Raw genomic sequence first — 27718 nt, forward strand, 5'->3', positions numbered from 1 at the left:
GATTTAACTTGTTCTGCCTCAGCATTGCGGTCAGGAGAGTGGGAGCCTTAAGTCAGTCGGATGCCCATTTCTCCACATGACAAAAGGGCACCTTGTTTGGAGGTCGGATGAAATCAACCTGATGATCAGTCCCCTTTCCTTGGAAGTGGATGTCCCCCTGGCATCCAACCTCTTAGAGTAGTTCATGTTGATTCTCAAAGTATACTCTTAGACATGAAGCCATATACACCACCGTTTTGCCTTGACAGACATCCTTCCTTTCAACGCAAAAGAGTTTTCATATTTAGAAACACAAGCACCATGGTTAATGTGAATAAACAGGCAGGACTAATGTTCTCCAGCTGTGCAGGCTACCCATGGCAATGTGCGTTTTGGCTTTCCAAAATATCTTTTCCCCTTTTACCACTGGCCCGCCCGGGATTCAGAGGTTTCGGGACACATCCCAATGAGGGTAGGTTTTTGCCTAGGGCCATCCAAAAGTATCCCTTTTGGTACTGGCATAATTTAGTGGTGCACATTTCATGTATGGATAAAAAAGATTTGCCAGGTTGGTGCTGCTCTGCTGAACGGGGTAGAGTTGTTCCTTGGATGTGTGTCTGTCATTGGACTCTGGACAGAAGGGCACATCCAGTAGTTTACTTGCATTGCTTCTTACAGTATAGTCTTCCTTTACGTTTCACTTTGCCTTATCCATCTTTCAAGTTGAATGAACGATCAGTACCCACACGCTATCTTTAGCCACTGGTACCCTTTAAAAAGAAATGTTTATGTACTCTCTAACCTCGGCTCGTGTCCCAACCAGTTTGTAATCTGAATGTTGTCTTGTGTTATGATCTGTGGTGAGTGTTGTCATGGGTTTTGACCCATGTTGAATCAATAGACTGGGTAGATGTGGGGATGAGCTGTCGCCGCCCATTATTCTATCCCAGAACAAACTAAATCAATAGACTGGGTGGATGTGGGGATGAGCTATCGCCGCCCACATTCACGCCAGAATAGGAGAACTGCGCAGTTGGCACGAGACCACTCCAAAGATACAACCTTCTTGTGGGGGGTTTCCACATCACCACTCTACTGGGAGGATGCCATCAAAATAATGTTAAGCAAGGGTCCTATACTATCAAGCAAAAGACCACTCTATTGAAATGCAGTAGTTCAAGACAACTCAAAAAAATGCATGCAGTACCCGCTTTGGACTCAAGGCGGCGCAAGCGGTCTAAACTCTGACAGGAGAACTGCTACTTCAGAAGCTATATCAGCCTTCTGGGACAATTGGGACTTCAAAGCTTGTTAGGTAATGGAAGATCTAACCACCTGCTGTTCCCAGAGACAATCTGATTTGATTGACAGGCCAAAAGGCTGGGAAACCTTCTCACCTCAGAAAGCCCAGGATATCACTTGGTCATGCTAACCAAATGCAAAGTGGCCCCCTGGTCTGTTGACCTCAGCTTGCTGGAGCCCACACAAAAGACCTTTTCCCTTGAATAGGATATGGTGATTTTGACTGTTTCCTGTCAACAAAGATCTGCCAGCCAGGAGAGACATGTGATCACTGTCATCCCCAAACTTTGGGGGCGGACTCAAACACTGCAGTACTTTGAATTGAAAGCAAATATATATTTTACAGAAATACTGATAACTCTTGGTAACCAGATGACAGAAATGTAACATTTGGGGATCCTTAAAATGAAAACGTTGCCCACAATTCAAACCCAAACTCCAATTTGTGTGATGTTCTGGGGCAAAACCCCGCTATTTATTGATACTACAGACTCTGTGTTTAAGCTAGAGACATGGGAATTTACTGGAGTATGTATGGACAGGCCGTGTATATGTGTTAAATTTTTAATGAAAAACCAATGTTGCATAACCCACTAAAATCGAAAATAAGTTGCCATTTCTTAACCCAAGCTCCCAGAAACGCCAGAGTCGGAACAGTGCCTACCTTATGTGATATATGATGTGTGTAGGTGATGTAAAAACAACTGTGTATTTGGGAAAATATGTATTTGGATCAAATATAGATTTGTGTGTAAAGATGGCAGGGGAGGGCCCTCTGGCCATAAAATCTACCTCATCACTCTGACTCACACCTCAGTTCCCCAATCAAGGGAGAAAGGAAAGCTTGGCCAATGATAAATTGAGAGAGGGGCTGGCTTAGTGATGCTGCACACACACCCACTTTCTAAACACATAAAAGCAGACAGTGCAGGACAAGTGGGAAATCCCTTTTTCACTTTCCGCGGGACGCTCTGCCGGGAGACTTCAGACTTCAATCCATCAATCTTCAGAGACCAAGACTTTACTTCAGAATTTGTAAAGAACAGGCCTAACCCACAAGCTGAGTTCTCTTCAGCAGGCCTCAAAATCATTTGCAGACTATTCACACCCGGGCTGAGCTGTTGATTCTGGCCTGAAACCCTGCGCCAGAAAGATCCAGAAGCAGTGCTGTACCCAGAGAAAGCAGAGACACCCAGAAAGCAGACCAGAGATCCAGAGAACCACAGGCCGCTGTATCCGGGGAGCTGACCCAGACGCTGTGAGCAGAACCGGTGCCTGTCGGACCCAGCAGAGCGGAGCTGACCCAGGCGCTGCGCGCAGAGACCGTCCGTGGCGAGGGAACCGCAGCCAATCCTGACCCGATCCGTGGCGAGGTCCAGTCCTTTCAAAGCTAGGAGTGAGTACTTAGATCAGATTGTGACAGAAATAAGCTCTTAGTTAAAATAATTTAATCCAACTATTTTAATCTGATTAGAACTGTCTCCTAGAAATCGTGTCACCTGTCATTTTCAAAGCTGTCAATTTGAGTTACTTTAAATCCGAAGAACAACCTTTACAAAATCATTCATATCTCTGGAACCGTTTGTCCTAGGAACTTGGTTTAACTTTCCTCTGAAAGCGTCGAATCTCAGCTTTCCAACAAACCTAGAACCGACTCCTTATACTTTTGCCGTAATCGCAATTCACGCACTCGCGGATTTTGCCGCGATTTGGCCTGATTTCTTTACCTGTAAAAAGATAGCAGCTTTTTGCTTTCCTTTGCTAAAAATGTGTTTGCCTCTTAATAACCATCCCTGAATCATTGCTAAAGTGAGCCTGCGCTCATCCCAAGTATCTCTCACTCACCCTGAACCTCCTAAAGGGAATTAAAAGCATTTTCAGCATATTCCTCACTTCATTGCCACCACATTCAAAGCACTTGGGCCTGTGTTTTAAAACTCATACCTGTTTTCTCTAAGCTTGCTGGGGTGGGAATTGAATTTCGTATTGTATTTGATTGCATTCCTGAGAACTGTGTGTGTTATTTCCATCTCCTTGCATTGCATATAGGGGGGGGGTGTGAATTGCCACCAAGGGAAAAGTGAACATATGATATCTTGTGAAACCATATTAGTTAGTTTCTGTACTGCATTTTCATTCAACATTGCATCCATTTGAAACCATAAAAGTATTTTCGCTGCCTTATCCATCCTACACCAACTCCTCATTGATTATAAAGAAGTGTGCTAGTGTCAGATTACCCATTGTTGATTAACATTATATTTATAAGGGCGATATCGATTATTAATTTATTTTAAAAGCGTGGTATCTATATTTTGTTTTATTTCTCAAATAAACCCTTTAAACTTGCAAAACAGAACTACCTCTTGGCTCAGTGGGGTCAGGGGGATTCTAAGAGAGGGGTGTTATATAGGGGTAGTCATCCAGAACTAATGAACTGGACATAAAGATAGATCAATAAGGGTTTCCATTCAATATCCCAGACTAGGCATTGACTTAGCTGTAGTGTTGAATTGAATCCTCTTACAGTGTGTGCCTGCTGTGTGATGTCAGAGCTTGTGTGGAATGTGTGCGTGTAAGGGTTCCAAGTTTGACGGTTGAGAGTAACTGAAGGGAGCTGGCTGTGTGGGTGTGGGGGCCCAGTGTTTTTGTCGTGTACTCATGAACTTATTTGTTTACTTTGCCTTCTTGGGAACCCGGAGAGACGTCGACCAAGGACATTAAAGCTTGAATTGTACTTACCATAATGGTGCGTCTTCCGTTATTACAATGGCAAAGAGGATTTTTTCGGAGGCCAAGGAGCTACGTGCTGCTGAGGGGGGTGCAGCGGAACGAAACACGAACACTGCCCCCATTGTCATATTTCCCTCACACCCACAGGTCGCGGCCAGCCTCTGCCGGACGTCTGTCCCGGGTGCTGTTTGGAGACAGTTTCACTTCCGGGAGTCCGCTGCTGCTCGGAGTAGTTTGTCAGAGCGGAGTCCAGGTTGCACTTTGGCCGTGTGGCTGGTGGAGCTGCGACTAAGGCCGAGTTGTCTGCTGTCCAAAGCCATTGTCTGGAAGCAGATTGCGGCACACCGGAGTCCAGGGGGGACTGTGAGCAGCTCGAAGTGGGTGCGGAGGCGGTGTGTGGCAGACCGTAGTCCAGGTTGGACGGTAAGCTGCTTGGAAGGCTTCTATATAATCGCTACTTCTGTTTCCGCGTATTTGCCTGGTGAATGGAAAAGGACAGCGGTAGTGACTCGGCTGTGCGGCAGAGTAAGGAGCAATACCCATGTTCGGGGGATGGTCTGAGAATTCTTCCTGAGTTCTCCGGTCACATGATGAGGTTGGCGATGTCAAGCACAGTAACATTGGGCAGCATAATGAGCCGTTGGTGTGCGTACAGGCGTTGTCCAGCGCACGCCGCATTACAGATCATCACTTCCGAGTGGCACCCCGTAGTGTGCCACATCATGGCCGGTGACGGGCAAATGGACCTGATATTTACCATGGGTCCTCAAGATGCTGATGTTTCTTCTAAATGGAGCTTTTTGGGCCGTGCTTTGGGATAGTTTGTGGATCCCGGAGGGCGCGACTCGTAGTCTGGGATGAGGTAGGACTGTGTCGGGCCTGTGTTTTCTGTGTGTTTATGTTGTGGCCCTGTTAGAGGGATAGGGTTATCTCCCGTGTTGGTTTAGGGGTGTAGTAGTCTAGGCCGTTGTCCGTGTCTGTGAGTTTGGTGATGGTGTTGGGGCCTTATGACTAGGGTGTATAGGTGGTCCCCTATCTGGAAATCAATTGTAGGGGATGCAGGGTACTCTGGGTGTACAGTGTATCCGTTCTTCATTCCATTACGGACATGAGGGTGGAGTGGGGAGTTCCATTTATGGACATTTTTGATGCAACTTTCCTTTACAGGCTTTGGTTATTATCCACAGAGGTGTTGGACATGAGGGCGCGGGGTTGGCGTACTGGAATAGCACTGTGATGTAGTGCTCGTAGCTTCAAAAGGGACGTTTATCGGTTTCTCATGGGACATGAGGGTTTGTGGAGCAACGCTAAGTGGGGTGTAGCAGTTCTACGCTGCAGTTTTGGGCGAGTGGTTTTCGGTCTGCATCCATGTCGCATGCGGATGTATTGACCACCTGTGCGAACTTTGCATTAAGTTATGCAGGTGTTCTAGTGGTGCCTGCGTGTAGGGTGCGGAGTGTGTGTTTGTGGTTGTGGGGTGTGTGTTACAGATGTTTTGGGTGTGTGGCGTGAGTGTGTATGTGTGTGTGCGCGGAAGGCGTGTTTTGGAGTGACTGTATGTGTGTGCTGTTGGCGCATAACAGTTAGGTTCAGTGTTGTTGCAGGGGCTAGGTTCAGTGTTGTTGCAGGGGCGTAAGTGGTTACATAGCATGTGTTAGCTGTGTGTTCTTGCATTGCGATCATAGGCTGAACTAGGATTTAGTCTGGTTGCAGGCAAGCGTCACTGATATGTGAGGTTTTCCATAGATGTTTTTGGAATGCCGGGTGGGTTCCATAGTTGGGGCCCGTGGTTATTAGTGCATGTTAGTAGTTTCCCACAGTGATGGCAGCGACGATCACCGTAGGGTTGTTCCTTAGTATGAGGATGTTGTTACCACGATTTTAGGGTATGTAAAAGTTTTAATACTTATGGATGTCCGTGGAATGCCGGGTTGGTTCCACGGGTTCAGGCTGTGTTACTGGTGTTGTAGGTGTTATAGGGACTGGTGGGTACAGTGTACGTGGTGTGTGTGTGCAGCTTTGCAAAGTTGATTTTATATATGTTATGGTCGGCTGCAGAATACAGGCCCGGTTCTGTAGCGTTTGTGACCAAGTTGTCGGTTAGTGACTATTATTTTGTGCATAGGTGGTGGTTCATGACTGTTGTTGTGCATAGGGTTGGGATTTCACCCTGGGTGTTTTGGTTAGGTTCCCATTGCTAAATAGGGTGATTTTATTCCAGGAAGTGGGGGGGATGTGCCATGGAATTGGAGTTGGTGTGGTCTAGTGGAGTTAGTGGTCCGACGGGATATTGTTTGTTGGGTTGTTGTTCGCTGTACGCGAGTAGTGGTCTATGCTCAGGTGTGGCAGGCCTGTGGCCCTGAGGGGCAGCTCAGGGCGGGAAGTGTTTTGTTTCTTTAGATGGTGATGTTGCTAGGTCGGGTATGCTCCTTCTGAGCATTGGTTTGTGCTTGGGCATGGCAGGTCGGAAGTCTTGAGTGTGCACGTTTTGTGTGGTGATTACGTAGAAGATGGCAGTTTAAGGAGTGAAAGTGAATTGACTGGTACAGAGCAAAGAAGGGTGTTCATGTAGCTTGGAGGGAGTAGTGGTGGAGGGAGGGGAGTAGCATTGGAGAGGAGGAGAGTACTAGTGGGGTGAGCAGTTGTAGACGGGGAGAAGAGTGGTAGTGGGGGGAGGAGGAGAGGGAGGAGAAGATTGGTAGTGGGAGGAGGAGAGTGGTAGCAGTAGTGTGGGAGGTGGAGTTGTAGTGTGGGGCGACTGCATGAGCTCCAATGCAATTAATAGTATTAAAACCTAAGATAATGCAAGCCTGTTTGTTATTATATCCTGGTGGTATGTACTGTACTGGGATCAGTAGCCCCAGCTAGGCAGGCCCTGTTTTAGGCCAGGGAGTCATTTAGTTCTGGAACAACTATACTGAGACGATATGCCCTGAGGTGGTGGGCTGACCCTGTAGGAAACGGCCCGCAGCCTAAGTTAAGAGTCGGAGCCCAGCGAGGGTTCCTTAACTTGGGTAGTGGTAGGTAGACTAGAAAGGCATGGTGAAGGAGGGCGTGAGTGAATTTGGAAGAGCAATTTCAAGGTGAGACCCCAATCACAATTAGAACACTAAACTTAGGTTAGAGTGGGAAGAGTTAGTAAGTCCCTAAGGGAGTCTTGACAGCTGAACCTTAGCGCAGCACCTTTAGTCCAAGGTTGATTGAGACAGTAGGGGGTCACCAATCGATGGCACTAACCCGGGTTATGGATGCCTGGGTTAGGGAGGAGTGGGTATAGGGAAGATGAAAGGGAGAGTGATGGCCACACAAATTATAAAATGAAAACCCTTGAACTACCTTTGAGACTTCGGGTGATTTTTGTGACATCAGCAACATGTGGCTGTTGAATTCCTGAGACCTGTTGCTCTTGGGCTGGTATTATGTTTTAAACGGTGCTGCTCTGTAAGACGTGACATTTGGCTCTGATTTGGAGGTGAACTGCGGTGGATGGATACTAGGGAGCACTGTGATATGTGTGGCGTGTTGACTGAAATGACTTGTTCGGTTCTTAAATACTTTGGTTATTGTAAAAGTGCATCTGCTGGTAATAAATAGATACAGTAGTTTATTCGGTGGAAGCCAAGCATTTGTTTGGTAAATGTTCAAAATTACCTGACTAAGGGCCTGATTCATGGAAGTATTTTATAATGGCGCAATCCAATAGGAAAACTTTCCATGAATCGGGCCCTTAGTGTCTTTGTGTCAACTGTTTTGCCACCAAGGTTCTTGGATTTTTGCTGGGAAGCAAAAGTATTGATGTGCAATAGCTGGTTAACCTGCAAAGTCCAAGGACCATTCTGCTTTATCCTCATTGATATGCTAGCTTCGATTCTATTATTCAAGCAAAGGTGGGGTAGGTTGGACTGACCTCATGCTGTTCTTACGTTGATGGTGTCATAAGCAGTCATATTTTCAGCTACTTTATGATCTGAGATTGCCTGAATCCCTTCAGTCGAGTTCTTCATGACATCCCTTACCACCATGAAGAAATGGGGCTGAAAGACAATTATTTCGGCAAAGATTCGAAGTATGCTTCAAAAGCAGTGGACAAGAATGGGTATGGTACCCCACCATCTGGATTCTCCAGCTGATGTCCGACTTGGCTATTCAATCTTCATCTTCTTTCAGGTGTCGGTGCAAACTTAAGGGGTAGTTTTCTGCACCCCAGGAGTGTAATGTTAAGGCTTAAAACCAAACCTTAACATGTGTATGCCTTGTGTTTATGCTTCTGGGGATATTTATTCTATTCTAGAGTTGAGGTACGGAACGGGATACACATTTGCTCTGTGCATTCACTCTACCTTCAAATAGCATATGTTTTTCCCCAGCATGTGCTTCCGTGCTCGTGAAAAAACAATACAGACCTTTGAGATCTGCCTGGTTTTCCAGCTAGTTGGTTTCCATCCATGTTACCTTATATCATTCACCTGTCTTTTCCCAAATATCCTTTGGGGTGATGGAATTGTGATCAAGTTGGCGGTACAAGTGGACTCCTGTGAACATACCTTCTTGCAATGGAAACTTAGCAGAGTACAGTTAATGAGAATGTTCCTGGTCGGGTGAATCTTTCAAGTGCCACATCTTCATTTTCTGTTCCCTCTAGCGATTCATTATATTGCTTGTGGGATTTGAATCCTGCATTGCATTGACACCATTTAACCCCATGTCTTGTCAGTAAATTTGTCTTTTAGAGGAATACTTTTCAGATCTGCCACCTTATTTAGATGGATATTTGAGTTTTGTATTACTTGCTCTTTTGAGCCTTTATAAGGACATTGTAGTGCTCAGGAGGCACCCCACTCTGTAATAAACAACCTACTTCTCCCAGTTTATGGAGTTATGGCGACTTATCCTTCTAATAAGTTGATACGGGATTTACACAATAAATGATGGCACACTATAAGGTGTATACACTAGTATCATAACGACTGTACAAATTATGCTGCGATTGTGAAACTTACTTTCTAAAGGATAAAGGCTTTTTTTGGATATCGGAAAAACGTGTACATTAAGCATAACAGCCTATTAAATTGCACATGGCTTTTTGAATAACCCTTGTACAGATCTTTCTAACAGTCAGTGGGCCTCATTACGAATCTGGCGGTAACCAAGCCGGAAAAACCGGCCGGTTACTGCCGGACTCGTATTACCATTCTGCCTCTGGAATTCTCGGAATTACCAGGGCATTACGACCCCAGTGACCCGGGAATTCCGGAGGTGGAATTGTGTAAGTCCCCTGGCTCTATGACCGAGCCGGTGTTTCCATGTCCGCCTGCAGGCGGGTGGTGTTAAACCCGCCAGGTCAGACCTGGCAGGAGTGACACCTCCTGCCTGCAGGACTCTTAATCAGCCGGTCCAGAAAGAACGGTGGTGGTGGTTTTACCACCACCGTTCTTTCCGGACCGGCAGGGTCGTAATGAGGCCCAATGTTTTAACAAGTCACCAGACTTCTCTTTTGTAAAACCACTAAATTAATGTAGAATTCGGCTTTATGTAGGCTCCTTTAAGTGTCCTTTCCTTTGACATGTATTCCCAATTGTGGTCCTGTGTGCTGGTCAGGCCCCACAGGCACTTCCCTTTATTTGTTGATGCTAAATCCCAAGACCCTGCACAAAAGGAGCTCAGTTGTTGGTAATGGCATTGAGGCCCCCTTAATGCTACTGGGTCCTTTGATCTCTTCTTTTGCTCAGTGCGTATACTTCAGTTTGAAAATCTTCTGCATCAGAATAGACAGCTGAACTGTTTTGATCTATGGGTTTTTGGATCCCTGTCCCTGTAAAAGTGTGCATTTCATCTTCTAGGAGCCTGAACTGTGTGCGTTAAAGAAAACTGGAGGTGTTAAAATGTAACATCTTTTTATAAACAACTTTCTTGCTTTAATTTTCCATGGGCAATGTTTACAATTACAAACCTCTGAAGCATATTGTGAGGCCCCTGTGTTAAGCCATGTTGTAGGTTTTTAGGTCACTTCACCCACTGATGCATTTGTTACCAGAAATCAAAAGATGCCAGTGTTTCTGTAGAGTATCTAGTTGAATTTGAATTCAGCAAAAATGTGAGCAAGTGCAGATCACAGTCAAGTGTCTTCAAAATAATAATACAGATCAATCCTTGCATAAACGTCCCAGATAAAGGAGTAGAGGTGCTGGGGAAATGGTGAAGAAGTGAGAGAGGAGGTGGAGAGAAACAAGCAACAAGCTAAGAGGAAGAGGGGGTAAAGATAGCGCACGGTGGAACAGAGGCAATAAAGACCAGAGGCAAGGAGATGCAGATGAGGAAGAGTGGAAAATTGCAAAGGAGAGGTAGGAAGACAATGTAAGAGGGAAGGAGGCTGAAGAGAAGGATAGAAGGAAGCAACAATCAGGGGAGAAACGAGAGCAGAGATGAAAAAGGAGGTAAGGAGGGTAAAGAAACACAGGAGGAAAAGGTGGTGGGGGGAAAGAGTCGGAGATAATCCCAAGGCCCTCAGTACCTGAAATGTTCTACTGGTGGAAAGACTAAAGTTTACAGCCACTAACCTTGAAGATCCACCAAGTGAGATTAGCCATACCTGTAGGATCGGGAGTATGAAGCCCCAAAGGTCTAACAGTGCTAAAAGAGTCTAACACTCATCCCCAGTCAACATGACCCAGGGCATGGGGGTAGTGGCGCCAAGTAAAGTTAAGGGACAGAAGGAACAGCTGTTCACCCTGACAATCCCGATGACATGCAAGGAAAAATTGAGGAAGGCTACGCAGGGACTATGCAACACTACACATCCCAGCTTCCGAGTGAATGTTTCTCCTGTCTTAAGACTGACACGATTTAAGGGAGATAGGTAAAGAGAAAGGACTGCTGTCCTAAAGAAAGCTGGCGTTCCGGGGAAAGCAAATACTTTGTTTAACTGAGTGTCCAGGAGCCCCAGGCCCACAAGGATAGCCAGAAGGCCAAACGGCACCACCAGTTTGGATGCAAAAGGGCTGTTCATCCCCTGAATCAACTAGGGTGCGCTCCACTATATCCGACCAGACAGAAGACCACGCCCTGTGGAAGGGCCCATTGGGAGACCAATATCACAAATTCTCGGATGATTGGGCATCAGCGGAAGAGCCAGAGGAGGGAGAAATCCCACAAGACATTACTGAATGGGATGACTGTCCTCACAAAGCAAAAGAAATGAGACTCCCCTGGAGGGTCTTCTCTGACAGATATCGCCTCATTCCACACAATCCTAGCTAAAGCCGTACAAATGTTCGACCTCCAGGTGTCCGAGGATTTATGAGCAGAGGCATAAGAGATGCTAAACAACCAAAGCTATACCCTTTTTATAAACCATATTTTAATAGGTCAAGTTATACTGAAGAACCCACTGTTAAACAACAGCTATCACAAGTCGGCCAGAGAAGAAATATAAAGCCCCAGCGACCTCACTGTTGATATTCTAACCAAATCTGGCTTAGGATGATCTGCAACAGAGGTGGCCTGGAGAAAGCTAAATAACCCGGCGTCTCTGCTCTCCGACCCCCCCAGACAAAGAAGGTAGGAAGCTGAAGCCAATAAGGTGGAAGGTATCAGCTTCTGCATCCCTGTCCATTAGAACGGCCAATTACCTGGCCATGTACGCCCGCTATGATAGAGAGCTTTGGCATAAAATGAACATATTCTTAGAGTATCTGCCCGCGCATCTCCAGAATGGAGCAGGGGCCATTGTCAAAGAGGGGGAGACTATGTCAGACCACGCAATAGATTCTGCAGTCGATTCCGGCAGATGGCAAATAGGGCTGTACTCTGGTGTCCGGCGTGGATGAGAACAACCAATTTCTGCCCGGATGTTCAGGCGCAGATATTGGACATGCCTTTTCATGGCCATAAACTATTTGGAAAAAAAGATAGATCACCATCTTAAAGCAATAAAAACAGACACAGCCAGAGCGATTAATTCACTTAAAAGCAGTGACCACAGACTGTTTCACGCCTTTCGAGATAGTCATCGGTGCATTTGCCATCCTCAAGATACCAACAGTCCTCCATTAAGAACAGCGCGCAAAGAGGCAGACTGGGATCGGGGCAGTCCCGACCCCAGACGTCCAAGCAGGCCTGACTCTCCAACAACCCCCCTCCTGCACTGCCGCCCTGTGGGAGGAAGGATCAGCTGCAACTTGGAGGACTGGTGGAAAATAAAGTTGGACACATGGGTGCTGGCATAATCAGAATATGGTACAATTACACTATCTCATTAGTTATATGAAATGGACATTAATGAGGTTATTTTTATTTTTTTTATTTTTTATACAACCCTTCCTTGTGACTAGTTGATCCATGTTTGACAATTAATGAATGTGCTTTGGGTGTACAGTGCATTATGATATTGTACCACAATACACAATATTGGTTGTATATATGATTTTTGTACTGGCTACATGATTATTTGTTAGCCCTGAAAATGGAGACTACTCCGAAATGCATTGGCTTCTGCACTGCATACTGCATTCTGAAAAGATTGAATACATATTTACTGAGTTTAGCCATTGTACTTTGTAGAGAACTATGTTGTTAGATCAAGGAATGCATTACAATACCTTTCATTTGATGAAAGTTAACTGTGAGCACCAGGTTGGACCAGGGGTATTCCTAATCCTTTGTGTTGCTGGACATAGTGGCCACAGGCCACACACTAGAATTCACAAAGCTGTCGTAAAGGTCCCCACCACAGAAAATAAAGCCACCTCACCTGAAACAACTCGGAAGCATGCAAGCTATTGAAGAAGTCGGCTATGGAAAGACTCTCGCTCCAGCAGAAAGGAAAGGGATGCTATTCTCAATGGTTCTGCACAAGGAAGAACAGATAAAAGTGCCTGATCCTGGTTCTACGCTAACAAATATGTGAAACACGTCAAGAACAAGATGACAATCCTCCAACAGGTCATTCCATGCATGCAAAAGGGCAACTTCCTGGCGACTTAACGACTTGGAAGACGCCTACTTCCATATACCAATGTGCCTGGTCCACAGGCGTATATCTAAGATTTACAGAAGGGGGCAACACTATCGGTTCCGGGTGCTTCCCTTCGGACTCAGATCCAACCCAAACGTTTTTACAAAGTGCCTAGCACAAGCAGCGATGCATTTAAAGCGATTTGGAGTGGAGGACTTTCTGTATCTAGACAGTTAAGTGCTGCCTCCACGACGGCACTTCAGAACGTAAGCAAACCATGCTCATCACAATGCTAGGATTCTTTATCAACGCAATAAAATCGACAGATGCTCCATGGCAGACTGTCACATTCTTATGTGGGATCTAGAGACAACCATCCCGCTCATTAAGCCATAACCTCCCCCCCCCCCCGAGAGAATTGCCACACTCGTACAGTTAACAGGCCGTTTCATGTCAGTGACCATCTCCGTGGTGCAACCATACAAGTCCCTACTGGCCATGATGTCCTTATGTATATTGCTAGTTGCAAACTAAAGATGTGAACCATCCAAGAGGAAATAGATCGCCAGTGGACACAAGCCGCATGTTCCTGGGAAGACCTTGTTCACCAGAGTCACAATTTCCACCAAGCATTGTCGTGGTAACTCAGCCTCCAAAAGGGGATAATATGTCACTCGCCGATGTCTTCCCTAACCCTCAGGACCGACACCTCCCTTAAAGGATGGGGAGCACATCTAGGCACTCTGCAGGCAAAGGGAAAGTGGTCATGGGTAGTGTAAAAACTGCATATACATGTCCTGAAAGTAAGAGCCATTCGGTGGGCATTGAAATCCTTCCAACCAGTCCTTCGGGGTCAGGTTGCTGCAGTGCAGACGGTCAGGTTGCTGCAGTACAGACAGACGGACAACACAACATCGATGCACTATATCAACGAACAGGGAGGGGCACAAGATGAACACTGCTGTAGGCAGAGCCGCAATACCTGTGGAGGTGGGCTCCCAAAGGGTTCCACATCAGAGCAAAACACCTCCTGGCGGAAAGAAAACTTACTAGTAGATTGGGCAAGCAGGAAATACACAACATTACACAAATGTGTACTGGGGACTACACAACATTACACAAATGGGTACTGGACCAGTGAGAACTGCAGGAAGTGTTCCTGAGGTGGGGGTCACCGTAGATCAACTCAACCTTTTCGCCACCAAGCCCAACGCCAGGTGCCGCCTCTGCGTGACAAGATTTGTGGAGCCGGGATCCCTGGGGGAAGCCTTCTCCTTTCCATGGAATATAAATTCATGTATGCCTTGCCTCCGATTCCACTGCTACCCAGAGTAATCAGGCTGGTCCAGGAACACCTGTGCTGGCTGACACTCGTCGCCCCAACATGATCCTAGTGTGGATGGCAGTCGAGAACCCTATTCACCTCAGGATGGATCAGACACTGCTGCTGCAAGAGAAGGGCAAGGTACAGCTCCACAGCCATGCCCTCTTCCTCAGGGCTTGGTTACTGGACAGCGAAAACACGCCCATTTGGATTTACCGCAAGAATGCTGGGACATGACGCTGGCAGCAAGAGCTCCTTCCACACGTATACCATATGTACGCCAAGAAGTAGGGACCCTTCACTGTGTATTGCAACATACATGCCCTAGATCCTTTAAAAGTGTCAGCGGATCAGCTACTACCTTGCATGCTACATCTGGCTAAAGTGGGTCTATTTCAAGCCTCCTTAAAGGGACATCTCTCCGCCATTACGGCCTGTGCAATAAGGCCTCATTCACCATCGTTTTTCTCAGACAAGGCAGTCCAGACTTTTCTTAAGGTCTACTCCGGACTTCAGAGTTTCCCGCCAGTCTTGTGACCACCGTCAAACTGACTACTCAACACAGTTCTGGCGGCGTGAATGACTTCACCCTACGAACCTATCTACTAGTGCGATTTTAAAGTTCCTCTCATGGAAGGTGGCATTCTTGATTGCAATTACTTCAGCCAGGTACATTAGTGAGCTCTAGCCCTATGCTTGAACCCACTGATTACTGTTTATCATAAAGAAAAAGCAACGCCCAAACAGCATCCAAGAATCTTACCCAAGGTGGTTTCAGAGATAACACTTGGAGCATGAGGTTTTATACACCTTCTTCAGAAATCCCACTATGCCGGCGGAGTGTACCTTGCACTCTTTGGATGTAAGATGCATCTTACGTTTCTACATTCAAGTTCCGTTCATACATCTCCCAGACTGTTAGTCACCTTTGCGGTCGGACACGAACTTTTTTTAATTTATTTTTTTTAACTTTATTTAAGCATCAGTGGAATACACATCAATATAATCTGTTTGCACATCATCAGTAATACAATACACCTCCTGCACCCAAAGGGACATGTCACACACCGTGTACATACAGCTAAGGAAACAGTGAGAACAAACTATTAGGCAAACATCAAAATCACTCAACGGTCCCAGTGGCGGCATTCAAATTATTATTATTTATTTTTTTAACAAACTTTATTTAAGAGCCAGTAATACAAGTTTAACTTATACAGTGTACACATTAGCTTCACAATATTCTTCTAACACTCTTTTCAGTTGCAACAGGCTCCTGGTTTCAACTTTTATAACTCTTCCCCCCGAATCCCCTTCCCCTTTGCCTTTTTAACTTATCGATATAAGACACAGTACATTCTTGGTTGATACAGTCCATCTGCATCTGCCATTCCACGTTAGTATCAGAGTACAGGGACTTTGCGAAGTATGTTAGGCTTAAAATACATTAGCTCTTTATCTACCATGAACTCATGAAATGGCATCCAAGTATTTCAGTATTTTTGATAGGATCCGTATACCAGCACCGTCACCTTTTCCATGGCCACCACTCCCCTTAGTCTCACCCACCACATGGCTACCACCGGCCCATGTTTGTTCTTCCAGACTTGAGATAGGTTAATTCTGGCCACTTCAGCATATGGGTAATAAGAGTGGCCCTGCCTCCCATGGCCGCATAGGTTCCCTCCACTGTTTCCCCCAGCAGTACCACTGCTGGATCAAGAGGTAGTTGCTCCCCAGTTATTTCTTTGATATGACTCAGGATTTCTTTCCAGTATGTCCCCGCTATCGGACAGGCCCACCACATGTGAATCAGACCCAGTCTGTCCACAGCCCCGCCAGCATGTCGCAGGGTAGCTCGCGTTGATGGAATGCATGTGGTGTCATGTACCATCGTAAACATAGTTTGTATGCAACTTCTTTAATAGGAACACATCTCAAGCTTTTCATAGCCCACCACCATATTTGTCTCCACATCTCTCCAGTAATGGGTTTTCCCACATCCTGCTCCCATCTCAACATGTACGGTAGGGTTTCCTCAGGATCTGACCCATCTAACAATCCGTAAAGCCTTGATACATCCTTCCCTGGTACCCCCTCTTTTACCATGAGTTCCAGGCCTATTGGGTTTCGACAGGCCCTTTCCTTCACTTTTATGTTTGTAATCCAGTGCCTGATTTGGGCATATCGGAAGCGCTTGCTTTCAGGTATCTGAAACTTGTCCATGCACCCTTCAAATGTCAATGGTGTCTCTTCCACATAGATGTCCCCCAGTGCTGGGGACTGCCCCTCTGCCCAGTGTAACCAGAAATTAGGCTGCATTCCAGTGTGAAATCAGGATTGTGCGCCATTGGTGTAAGTGGGCCTCCTCCAACTGTAATCTTCTTTCCCCGTAGCGCTTTATCGCAATACCAGAGAGTGACCTTTGCTGTCTCGGTTCTGATTCTCTCTGTGGATGGGTTGGGGGGTTGTGGGGGGAGGAGCATTGAAGCATTGGTGGTGCAACCTGTGCCACCCATAAGTATCTACGAAAGTCTGGTACCCCTAGCCCCCCAAGTGCATGCGGTTGGAACAGGACCTTTCTAGGGACTCTAGGCCTCTTCCCTTTCCAAATAAAGGTTAGGACTTCCTTCTGCAGATTTTTGATCGCTAAACCCAGGATTTGTATTGGGAGTGCTCCCACCACAAATAAGAACCTGACGAGGAGGGACATCTTTACAGCAGCAATAAGTGCAAACCAAGATAACTCCTGCATATCCCTTTGTTTAAGGTAGTCTATCAATGCTTTTAGTAACCCCAGGATATTAGCCACATAGAGTCCTGTATGTGGGCGTCAGAGTTATCCCCAAATATGCCATGTTCCTTTGTTTCCATTTTAGTGGGTAGCGCTTTCCCCACTCCCGTGCCTGCTCTGGGTCTTTGGTGATATTGAGTGCTTTACACTTGGAATAATTGACGTGAAACCCTGACACCTCCGGGAACCTGTCTAACAAAGTTATTGCCCTGGGGAGAGACCGAGCCATGTTTTTTTTAGGAATAGTAAAACGCTCTCCACATAGAGAACTATTTTCTGAGTGTCTTTGACTCCTATCGATACCCCTTAATTCCTTGTTCTGCACGGACAATTGTGCCAATGACTCCATGGCCATGGCAAAAATAAGTGGGGACAGTGGGCATCCCTGCCGCATCCCTTTGTGGATCGGGATACTGTCTGTGAGCTGTCTATTAACCATCAGTCTGGTTGTTGGGTTCCCATAGTTGGCTAGGACCATGCAGGAAAGAAAACGGCCCGCACCCAAATTTCTCCAGGGTCAGTTGTAGAAAGGCCCAGTCCAAGCTGTCGAAGGCTCTGGTGACATTCAGAGCCAACAACGGCATGCGTTGCCCTGACCTCCGTCCCCATTCAATGGTGTTCATAGCTCTACAAATATAATCATATGTGTGGCATCCTTTCACAAAACCCACTTGTTCCTTATGAATTATAGACAGAAGCACCCTCGCTAACTTATGTGCCAGGATCGTTGAGTACAGCTTTGCGTCTCCATTCAGCAATGAAATGGGGCGATAGCTTGAGCAGTCTGATGGATCTCTGCCAGTTTTAGTAAAAGCACTCTGGTGGCAGGACCCATATCCCCAGAGACCCGCCCGACTCCCATATGTAATAAAAAAGTTTTGTCAAGGGGCCTACTAGGACGGTCTTAAACACCTTGTAATATGCATTACCAAACCCTTCCGGGTCCTGGGACTTGTTCCCCTTCAGAGCGTTTATGGCACTTCCCACCTCCTCTTCCAAAATGGGGCGTCAAGTGCTTGTCTGTCTGCTTCTGCAATCTGCGATAATTTCACTTTCCCTAAGAATGCCACTTGTGCCTCCCTCTCTAAGTTGTCCCCTGCCAGGTTAGGCGTATAGTATGAGTGCATAATTTTGGCTATCTCTCCCTCCACCCCTCTTAATCGCCCCCCCCATAGTGCTTGAGTTGACTGATGTGGTTTCGAGATTTTTGCTTCCTCAATTTAGCTACTAGGAACCTGTTAGCTTTATCCCCTTCTACGTAGTATGTCCAGCTATTCTGGAGAAGGAGCTGCGCCGATTTATCCGCTAAGTTTGCCTCCAGGGCAGTCCTAGCCTTCTTAAGTTCCCGCCAAGCCTTCTGTGACCCTTTGTCTGCATGTTGTGCCTCTGCAACCCCCACCTCTGTCTTTCTTTTCCTTTCAGCAGATTTGCAGTCTGTGCAATTAGCTCACCATGTATCACTGCCTTGCTGGAGTCCCAAATTGTGCCCCAGTCCAAACCCAGTGTTGTGTTTTCTTTAAAATAGTTTCTCAAAGTGGATTCTTTGTGTGATCTAAGGGTCTGATCTTTTAGGGTCAGTTTGTTCAGTCTCCATGGCTTGCGGACGCGTGAGAGCAGTATTACCGGGTCTATCCTGAGGGAGACAGGCGCATGATCTGACAAAAACCTCACCCCTATTTCAACCCTGTGACCTGCGAATCCAAGGTATGCAAAATCAGAATCATGTCGATCCGCGAGACCCCCTATGAGCTGCTGAATAATGAGTGTAAGACTTGTCTTCCGGGCAGAAGAACCGCCAGGTTTCTATTAGATGTAATTCCCTCAGAAAGCGGGCCAGAGCTTGTCTACATTTGTTGTCATTTGGGGTAGCTGGGAGCGTCTTATCCATTGGAGCATCCATTACGCAATTAAAGTCCCCCCTATTAGGAACTCACCCCTGCACCATGTCGCAAGTTTGGCTAATAGCTCCATCAAGAACCGATCCTGATTTTCATTATGGGCATAGACCGCCACCATTGTAACCTGTTGGCCCAGCAGTTTCCCCCCCCAGCATCAGGTATCAGCCCTCTGGGTCCCTCTTTATAAATTGCTTCTCGAACTGAACCCCTTTAGTCAAAAGTATGTCCACTCCCCTTTTCTTCATCACACTAGAGGCCATATATTACGTGTGGATGGCCCTGTGTTTTAACCTGTGTTCATCCCCCGGAAGCAAATGCCTCTCCTGCACCCATACCACTGAGGCTTGTAACTCTGTTAGTCTCCTCATGATTGACTTCCTTGTCTGGTGAATTCAGCCCTTGTACATTCAGTGTCACAAATGTAAGATCAGCCATGTCCAAAGTACTGTATCGTGCCTTTCCACCCTCCCTTAATTTCATCCCATTCTTGGTGTACAACTCTTGCCGGTTCCATGTGTTAAAAGCGCAGCAAAAATGGGCGTTTACATAAAAAATCACAGCAAAAAGGTTGTAGTTTTGCCACTGCAATCCATGTAAAGGATGCGGGGGACAACCCCGCAACCCCAGACCCATTATACCATTTAAGGGGAGCGGGGGACACCCCTGCAACCCCTTCTCCCCTTAAATGGTATAACGGGGTACACCTTTACTGGGTCAAACCACAGCATTTTTGCCATGATTTTTTGCACAGGTGACATTACTGCATACCCTCTTGCCTTGCACACTTTCTCAGTCCTACTGCAATTTCCCCCCAAACCCTCCCTCTTTTCCCAAACATTCAACTTCCCCACTAACTGAACCATAACTGTCACCATAGTTATACCACAGTGAATCACGGGGTCTCGTACCACACCCAGGAAATAAAGGGTCCGAAACCCCCGCCGCTTTGGCTTTTACAGTCCACCCCACCTTTACGCTTGTTATTAGTCTCTGCCTCATTATTAAGGGCAGGAGCACCCTTTTTTGTGTTCACATCCTCTCCCAGTTTTACCTTATTTTCGGAACAGAACATTATCAGTATATGAGATACAGTTACAAGGTCTCTTCCCCCCTTTATGGAACGTTCATGTAGGGTCCGAGGAGGTCTTGGTTTCTCTGTTACGTTCTTTTTATCGAGTCTGCCCGGTTTAAATTTCTCCTTCTCTGGCCTTGTTTCTTCCCTCTGGCTCCCTTTCGACGTTCCTTCCCTGTCACTGCCTCTGCCATCATCCTCCTCTCTCATAAGATTCTCCATTTCTTCCTCTTTCGAAATAGTGTACCGCTGGCCCTTGCATTCGACCGAAGCACATGTGGGAACATCCACTGATACTGCACTTCCTTGGCTCTCAGCCAATCTGTGGCGACCCTCAGTCGTTTCCTCTTCAAGAGGGTAGCTTGGGCTAAGTAGAGCAGGATAGATGCTGCCAGAAAATGTATTGGTTCCCTTTAACGGTCAGCCCGCATGATGTCTTCTTTGAGTTGGAATAGGTGAACCCTGGTCAGTACGTCTGGTATCAGGTTTTTGCTGAGTTGGTATGAAGAGTATACCCAATGTCCCCGATCCAATATGATTTCTCTCTCATTTTCCGGACCCAAGATGTGTCGGAAAAAGCCCACCAGGTGTTGTTGCAGATCCTCATCTGTTATTGATTTTGGGATCCCCCGAATGCCTGATTTTGGCGTCTTCCTGCTTGCATTGAACTCGGTCCATCTGCTGTTCTGCCTGTACCCTTTTAGCCAGCTTGTCGTGTTTGTGACCTTGTTCTGCTACTGTGGTCTCCACGTCGTCAACCCTTTTTTCAATCGCCAGGACATTCCTGTTAAGGTCTGTAATTGTCTTGGCCAGATCAGAGGTGCTTTCTTTAATGTCCTTTTTCAGTTCCAATAACATTGCCATCAGATCGCGGCTTCCTCCCCTCAGCATGTCCGCCATCTTTATGCAACGCTGCGCGGTCTTCAATCTGCTCTAGCACCACTCACAGCTTTTCCTGCAATTGTTCGTTCTCCCCGCAGGTGCTCCAGACGTCCCCCCCCATGCACCCCTCTTTCTTCTGCCATTAGTTATATTTTTAGGTGGGGTTTCTGCAACGGAGCAGGGGCTGGGCTTGGGAGCTCACCGAGGTTGCATCCGTCTGCCTCCTTGGCTGCCCACGCCCCCGGCGCCATTCAAATTCTGCAGATATGTTCGAAACTGTTCCCAGATATTTTTAGGACGGTTAGTAGTGGGCAGAAATAAGTCTCTTCTCTTTCATTTGAATAAGTCAACCAGAAAGAATATCTCACCTCAGGTCGCACCCAGCACCCACCCCTCGAGCAGGATCCTCATATCCACCCACTCCATCCTCCTAAGCCCCAACCAGACAAACACCCTCTGGACTACACCTAATCCCTCAAGGGAACCCTTATCAATGCCTGCTCCCTCTGTGCTCATGCCAACAATATCAACAACCTTATTGAGAAACGTCACCTTGATTTTCTGACAGTAACCGAAACCTGGCTACACAGTGCAGCAGGTCCATCCCTATCAATCGCCTTACCTCCTAACTAAACGCTGAATACTACTGTCACCATCTTCCCGTCCTGCCCAGAATTCTGCCTCTCCCACGCCCAAACGACATGCAACACAGCAACCAGACTTCCACCTACTCTTTCAAGTAATACAAGGAGACTCCCTGAAGCCTGCTTTGCTCCTACATTGATGAAACACCTGGCATTTGATGACCCACAAGCCCATGCTTCATGTATACTTTCTGCCCTATCACAAACCATTGACCATAATGCCCCGCTCAGACCAAGAATTCCCAAGCCAGGCAGAAAAGCCAACACTTCTTGTATCGCTAGGGTCTCCTCTTTTCCACTGATCTGGTGGACAGGGTCCCAGACCCTTATCTCTGCCACTGTCTGGAGGGCGACTCCCTCCAGTATTTGCTTGGTGCTGGTCGGGTTCCAGACCCTTCATTTGCTTGGGTTCAAAACCCCCTTTCTCTCTCCCTGTTGTTCTAGGCCCACTTGGTTCACTCTCCTGCCAAGTACTGCCATGAAGGAGATTACTTGTATTGTTATTTTAGGTTAACGTGTATTCGTTCACCAATTTTATACCACTATGTTTACACCACATTGCACCCGTTACCTTCACTGGCTCCGGGACACACTGCTGGTTCTTACTGGCGTTGTGCTTTGTTTGGGATCGTTGCGCAGGTGTTCTGTGTCTCTGCTGCTCTTGCTCCACATGTCTTGTTACCATTCTCTAGGCCGGCGGTGTAGGCGCTGTTGCAGGACAGCATGGTCCAACTTTCAGAGGTCGCGCCAGCGCCACTGCTTCCCAGCCTCTAGCCACGTTCTGGACCAGCTCCACAACACCGGGTCGAGGATTCCTGCCACCTGCTTCCCGTTTCCAGCACATGACGGCCTTTCGCTTCTCCAGAGCATTCTCCGTGTCTCCATCGCTTTTCCCGTGCTGGGCTGTCTCCTGTGCTGCTCTTCTTCTCTCTCTCTTGTCCAGTACTACTTCTGTTTTTGTTAGTCAAGTGAACACTCCCTTGCAGAGCACTAGAATGGTTCTTACAGTTCCCTGGGCCACTCTTCATGTCTCCTTAAGGTCTCCTCTTCCCAGTACTTGCATTGGAAGTAGTCTTTATGGATCTAATGATCTTCTTTGTCTCAGTTGGTGAAACCGATGTGATGTTACAATAGCACATGGATGTATCAGTCAGATGGGGGGGTGTCAAAGGGTATTGGAGATTTCGGGCAGGTCTGCGTTCTGGTATTGTGTCGTCCATCACCCAGGTTGTCGTCCTTATCCCCAGTAGGGAGTCTTCCCCATGAGGTCCACCAGCATTAAACCACCCCTAAGAGGAACACTGGTTAGTGGCTGCACCACCCTAGCCTTACAGAGAAGGGCTCTGCCATGGGGAGAAGTGACGTCATTCCATGATTCGTCACATAGCAAAGTAATGAAGGAGTTTTGGCAGGACTATAGTCTTTGGAAGAGAAAGGCGGCCGTGTTGAGTTATGGAGAGTCTTGACCAAAAGTTCAGTTTGGCACCAATGGCCGGTAAGTATGTTGGCAGGTTGTCAGTGTAAAGGGGGACTACTTTGCAGATAAAACCTGATAAAATACTCCATGGAAAAAGTGGGCATTGTGCAGAAACCAAAGACATTTATTAAACCCCCCACAACTGGGAAAGGATTTCAAAACAGCCCTTTGAGCTGAGCTGGCTGAAAGGGTTGTTAGTCCTGCCCACTTCTAACACTTATTAAACAACAATACATTAACTACATTTTGGGGCAGTTCAGAAAAGATGATTGGGTGCAAATATCCATAGTATCCCATACATTGGTATGATCTTACGGGCTAACATAATTCCTGGAACCAAAACCCACACTTCCCACTTCTGACATCACAACCTTGAAATCTCCCTCCGCTCTATGACATCACCATATGCTGACCAGTTGCGCTTTTACAGGCAAATATACAAAATAACTGCAGCTACAAGTTTAAACAGGATTTTAGGCCAAGGCCACTAGAACATCATCCCATTGCTACCTGATTGGTTCCGTGTCCCTTCCTAGCTTTTCACTTTCTTCGTGCCAAGTCTAGTTAGTAAGGCACTATTTTCTGCTGTTTAATTCTTATTTTGCCATTACATTTTATTGGTAGAGCCTGTGCACCTTGGGTTCTGTGCGAAGCCCTCCTCCTATGGGAACATTCTTCCCTCACATTTCAACCTTGGGATTTAGCATTGAACTTTCTTTTGTGCTTGCGAGCCCTTCTAGTTTGCATGTGTTTTTGTGAATTCAGCCTTGAGTTTTCCGAGGCCTGGAAGCCATTGCTAATTCTGAGCCATGCTGTGACGTCCGTTTTAAAGAAGATGGCTGCCCAATCATGAATTATTTTTTAAAATCGCTATATATGTTCTTCATGTATAAAGGCATATATTAACTAATGTCTGAATTCTTTGCGTGGAGTGCATATTTCTTCGTGTTTCGTGGATGTGCATTTTGTGGTTACAACATTTGCGTTGGTGAATCTGTCCACTTTTAGCTTTTATTGTCTCTTACCCCTGTAGCAACAGTGGGGAATAATGACAGAATGACTGTCTTAGTTTATAACGTTGCCCACCATTGCGATATTGAGGCCGGGCAGTAGGTAGTAGTGACGTATTCATCTATGTCTTTGGATGTACCCTTCTTCATATTTATTTAGGGTGTAACAAAACATGGCCACCCAATTGTTCACATATAAAACCCAATGCTACTCACTTAAATCAGCAAAGAGGATACTATTGGATCTGTAATTCTGAATCCCCAGTTAAGTAAAAGTTATCAAAGCCCATATAAATCCTAGCGTAAGGCCAGGAGGGTTTGAATTGTTGGTCAGTGGTAATAGTTCCTATTTAGACCAGTTTATGCAGTATCCAGGATATCTCCTACAGAAGTAGACAAAGGTTCAGTTCCGGTTCACGGATGAATAATGTGTCATTGGGATATAGGGATATAATATCGAAATGCCCCGAAATGCGGAGACGGTGGTGTCCATGCTTCACCTGAATGATTTCCACCTGAGGGTCCTTGCATTAGACGAACCGGTGTGGGGACAGGGAGCAACCCTGCATAGTGCCTCATCCCAATGTAATAGGCGATGAGAGTTCTCCATTTGCACATGTCCTAGCAAGGGGAGAAGAGTGCAGTAATTTGATACAATTAATTTAAAAAAGAGCCCAGTTGAAACAAATTCAGTACTAAAAACAAGGAAACTGAGTGAAATGCCTTCTCGGCATCGAGGGTGGCTGCCACTGCGTTTAATTGAGGCATAATTTTGTAGATGCTACAAAACGGGCACTTCGGGTTGAGGTCAGGGGACCTTGAGGGGACTTAGTCTGCTTGGTCCGGATAAACGAAGTGCAGCGTCAGGGGCATCAGTTGGGTTGCCAGAAGCTTGGCATACATTTTTGCATCAGTATTAGAGACAGAAAGATACGAGCCCAGGTTTTCAGGCGGTTTATGAGGCTTTAATGAGACTGTAATAATAGCCTCCTGAAGAGTGGGGTAAGCATGCCACAGTCCATTCCATCGTTACATACCTGCAAAAGCAGCGTTGCTAAGAATTGTTTTCTGCGACTAAACCGTCCGACCCAGGAGGCTTGCCGTCATAAGGTCCGAGATCGCAGCCAATATCTCCTCCAGTGTGAATGGTGCATTCAATGCTTCTGCAGACTCCGTGGAAAGAGTTTGAAGCCTGATATATGTAAGATATGTTTTCATATCTGTCCACTATTTCACATCCTGATTTGAGTAATGCATCCCACAGAATTAAGCAAAGACGTCGGAGATGGATGAGCTATCAGTATGGACCACCCTGTCCGGCGTTTGTCTACCAGTTATCCTCGGTGTAGTTTGATCGTACTGCCCGGGCCAGAGCCCAACCCATCAGCCTCACTGTGCCTCCATGCCATTATGGGTTTATTAATATAGTAGGTTTCCTTTTCTGCCATTTCATGAAACTGCATTAGTTCCATTTTAATTACATCTCTCAATTGCTCCACATGGCGCCTCCCATTCTGGTTTTAAAGGATGCACATTTCTAATTTCTTGTCCATGCAGCTCCCTCCATGATTTGATTTTCAAAACGCCCACCGACCTGGACAATGGTACCCCTCTAATGAATACCTTAAATGTTAACCACAGAGCAGCGTATGAATAGACCTACCCACATTAGCTTCAACAAAAACCTCAATATTATCATAAGTCCGGGTAAACGCTTTATCAAGTAATATCGATGGGGGCCGTACTCCACAAGGGACAGACCAGCCGGAATGGTCCGAATACATGCAAGCCAGCAAGCTAAGCCCTCCAGCGAATGGGGTAGTGAGGAAGAGATGAGCCAGTAATCGATCTAAGACGTCATATCAAGTGCTGTAGAATAAAATGAGTATTCCCTGATCTGCGAACATATGCATCTCCAGGCATCCACTAGTTGGAATTGATCCATAATTTGCTTTATCGTGTTCGCAGCGTTGCGCAGTGGCCTATGGGAAGCTGTGGAGTGATCAAGTTCTGTATCAAGGATAGTGTTAAGGTCCCCACCACATATTATCGGGTGATCCTCCGAGGCATTGATGATGCTGTCTTTTGAATGTAGGATTGTCTAGATCAGTACCATAGGTTATTTACCAGGAGAATGTCCGAACTTGCCAATATCGCTTGAATGATGACTTACCTGCCCCCTGGGTTAACAATCGATTTGGTTTGTTGGAAAGGCAAAGTATAAGGGATTAACATTAGCACCCCTGTGCATGTGAAGAATATGAAGTGTAATACCTGGACTTGGGGAGCAAAGGCGTCATGCACATTAGCCAATGCACGGGTCTGTTGTAGCATAAGTATCTGTGGAGCATGCCGCTCAACCTATGCTACCAGCTTCCTGGCCTTTGCTGGATTGGTAATGCGATGTGCATTCCATGAGAGGAGTGGCAGTGGGGCTGGTGATTGCGGGAGTACCATGATAAAGAATAAACAAGGGCTACCTCCTGCGTTATTTTGTCAATATCCCATGGTGATGCGCACCGATAGTCAGATGACGCCACTGATGTCTCATTTAACTTTTGTTTAACAGCAGCAAACAGCCCACCCCGTTCTCTGTCCCACACTGTCCACCCCAAAATGACAGTAAACCCCAACAAATTCGTAACTGATTGAAAAATCAGTGGGGACGTTCCGAGCAGCATGACAGCTCAACAGTAGGGCCCAACAAGACCCAGGCAGCATATGGGTCAGTAATTGTATTGTATCTGCAAATTTCCCATATTTAGAAGTGGCCGATCCATACAGACGATACACTGAAGCCAATGTTCAGTCTGGCAGCACCACATCGTAATTCTCAATGCAGGTGTCTGGACTGTTCCAATCAATCCTAGTCACAAGTAGGGGATCGCTCCACCCTGTCTGCAGCGTCTGGGATGTCCTTTATCTTTGAGGACCTAGAGGTATGTTGTACTTTGCAAAGGATCTGGCACCCGAAAGCGGTGTAAAGAAGTGTACCTGGCCCCTAACTTGGATCCACAGCTTTGATGGGAACAATACAGTATATGGTATTTGACAATTCCTAAGGTGAAGCTTCACCAAATCAAACTATCTCCATGCCATTTGCACAGCAGGGGGAAGTCTGAATAAATGAACACCCGGCTGGATTCAAAACGCAACACGCACCGCTCTCTGCACAGTTTCAAGATGAGGTATTTATCCCTGTAGTTAAGGAGTCTCACAATGATGGTCCTCAGGTTTAGGTGGCGGTTCTGGGGATCTATGTGCCCTTTCGACAAGGAACTGGGAGGGGAATATGATTTGGTATTTAAACCGTGCCTGTACACAAGTGATTCTAGGCGCAACAAGACAAGGAGGGGGAAACCAAGGGAGGACAAAACAAGAATCTTACTAGGCCCATGTGTCATTCAGATTGCGCAGGTGCGTGGGAGAGGGCAGGGTAGAAATGCCTGGGGGTGGGGGCAGAAGTGCAGGTAATAAGTGCAGCCAGAGGGTTGGCTCATAAGTGCAGAGAGAAGGGATGGTAGGGTTGCAGGTACAGACGCTTAAGTGCTTGGGGAGACCAGAGGCAGTGCAAGGGCAACTGGACATGCAGGAGCTTGGGCCCGAGTTCGGAGAGTATCCAGGTGACCAGTGTGCAGAGCAGTCGGGTA

General features: G+C 46.5%; 1 protein-coding gene across 1 annotated transcript in view; it reads left to right on the forward strand.

Annotated features, from left to right (window-relative positions):
- The window catches only part of GTPBP10 (GTP binding protein 10), a 343147-nt gene that overhangs the window by 97419 nt on the left and 218010 nt on the right, over positions 1–27718 (forward strand). The window lies entirely within an intron of this gene.

The sequence above is a fragment of the Ambystoma mexicanum genome, chromosome 2q (genome assembly GCF_040938575.1).
Source record: "Ambystoma mexicanum isolate Mex_15411 chromosome 2q, UKY_AmexF1_1, whole genome shotgun sequence".
NCBI lineage: Eukaryota > Metazoa > Chordata > Amphibia > Caudata > Ambystomatidae > Ambystoma > Ambystoma mexicanum.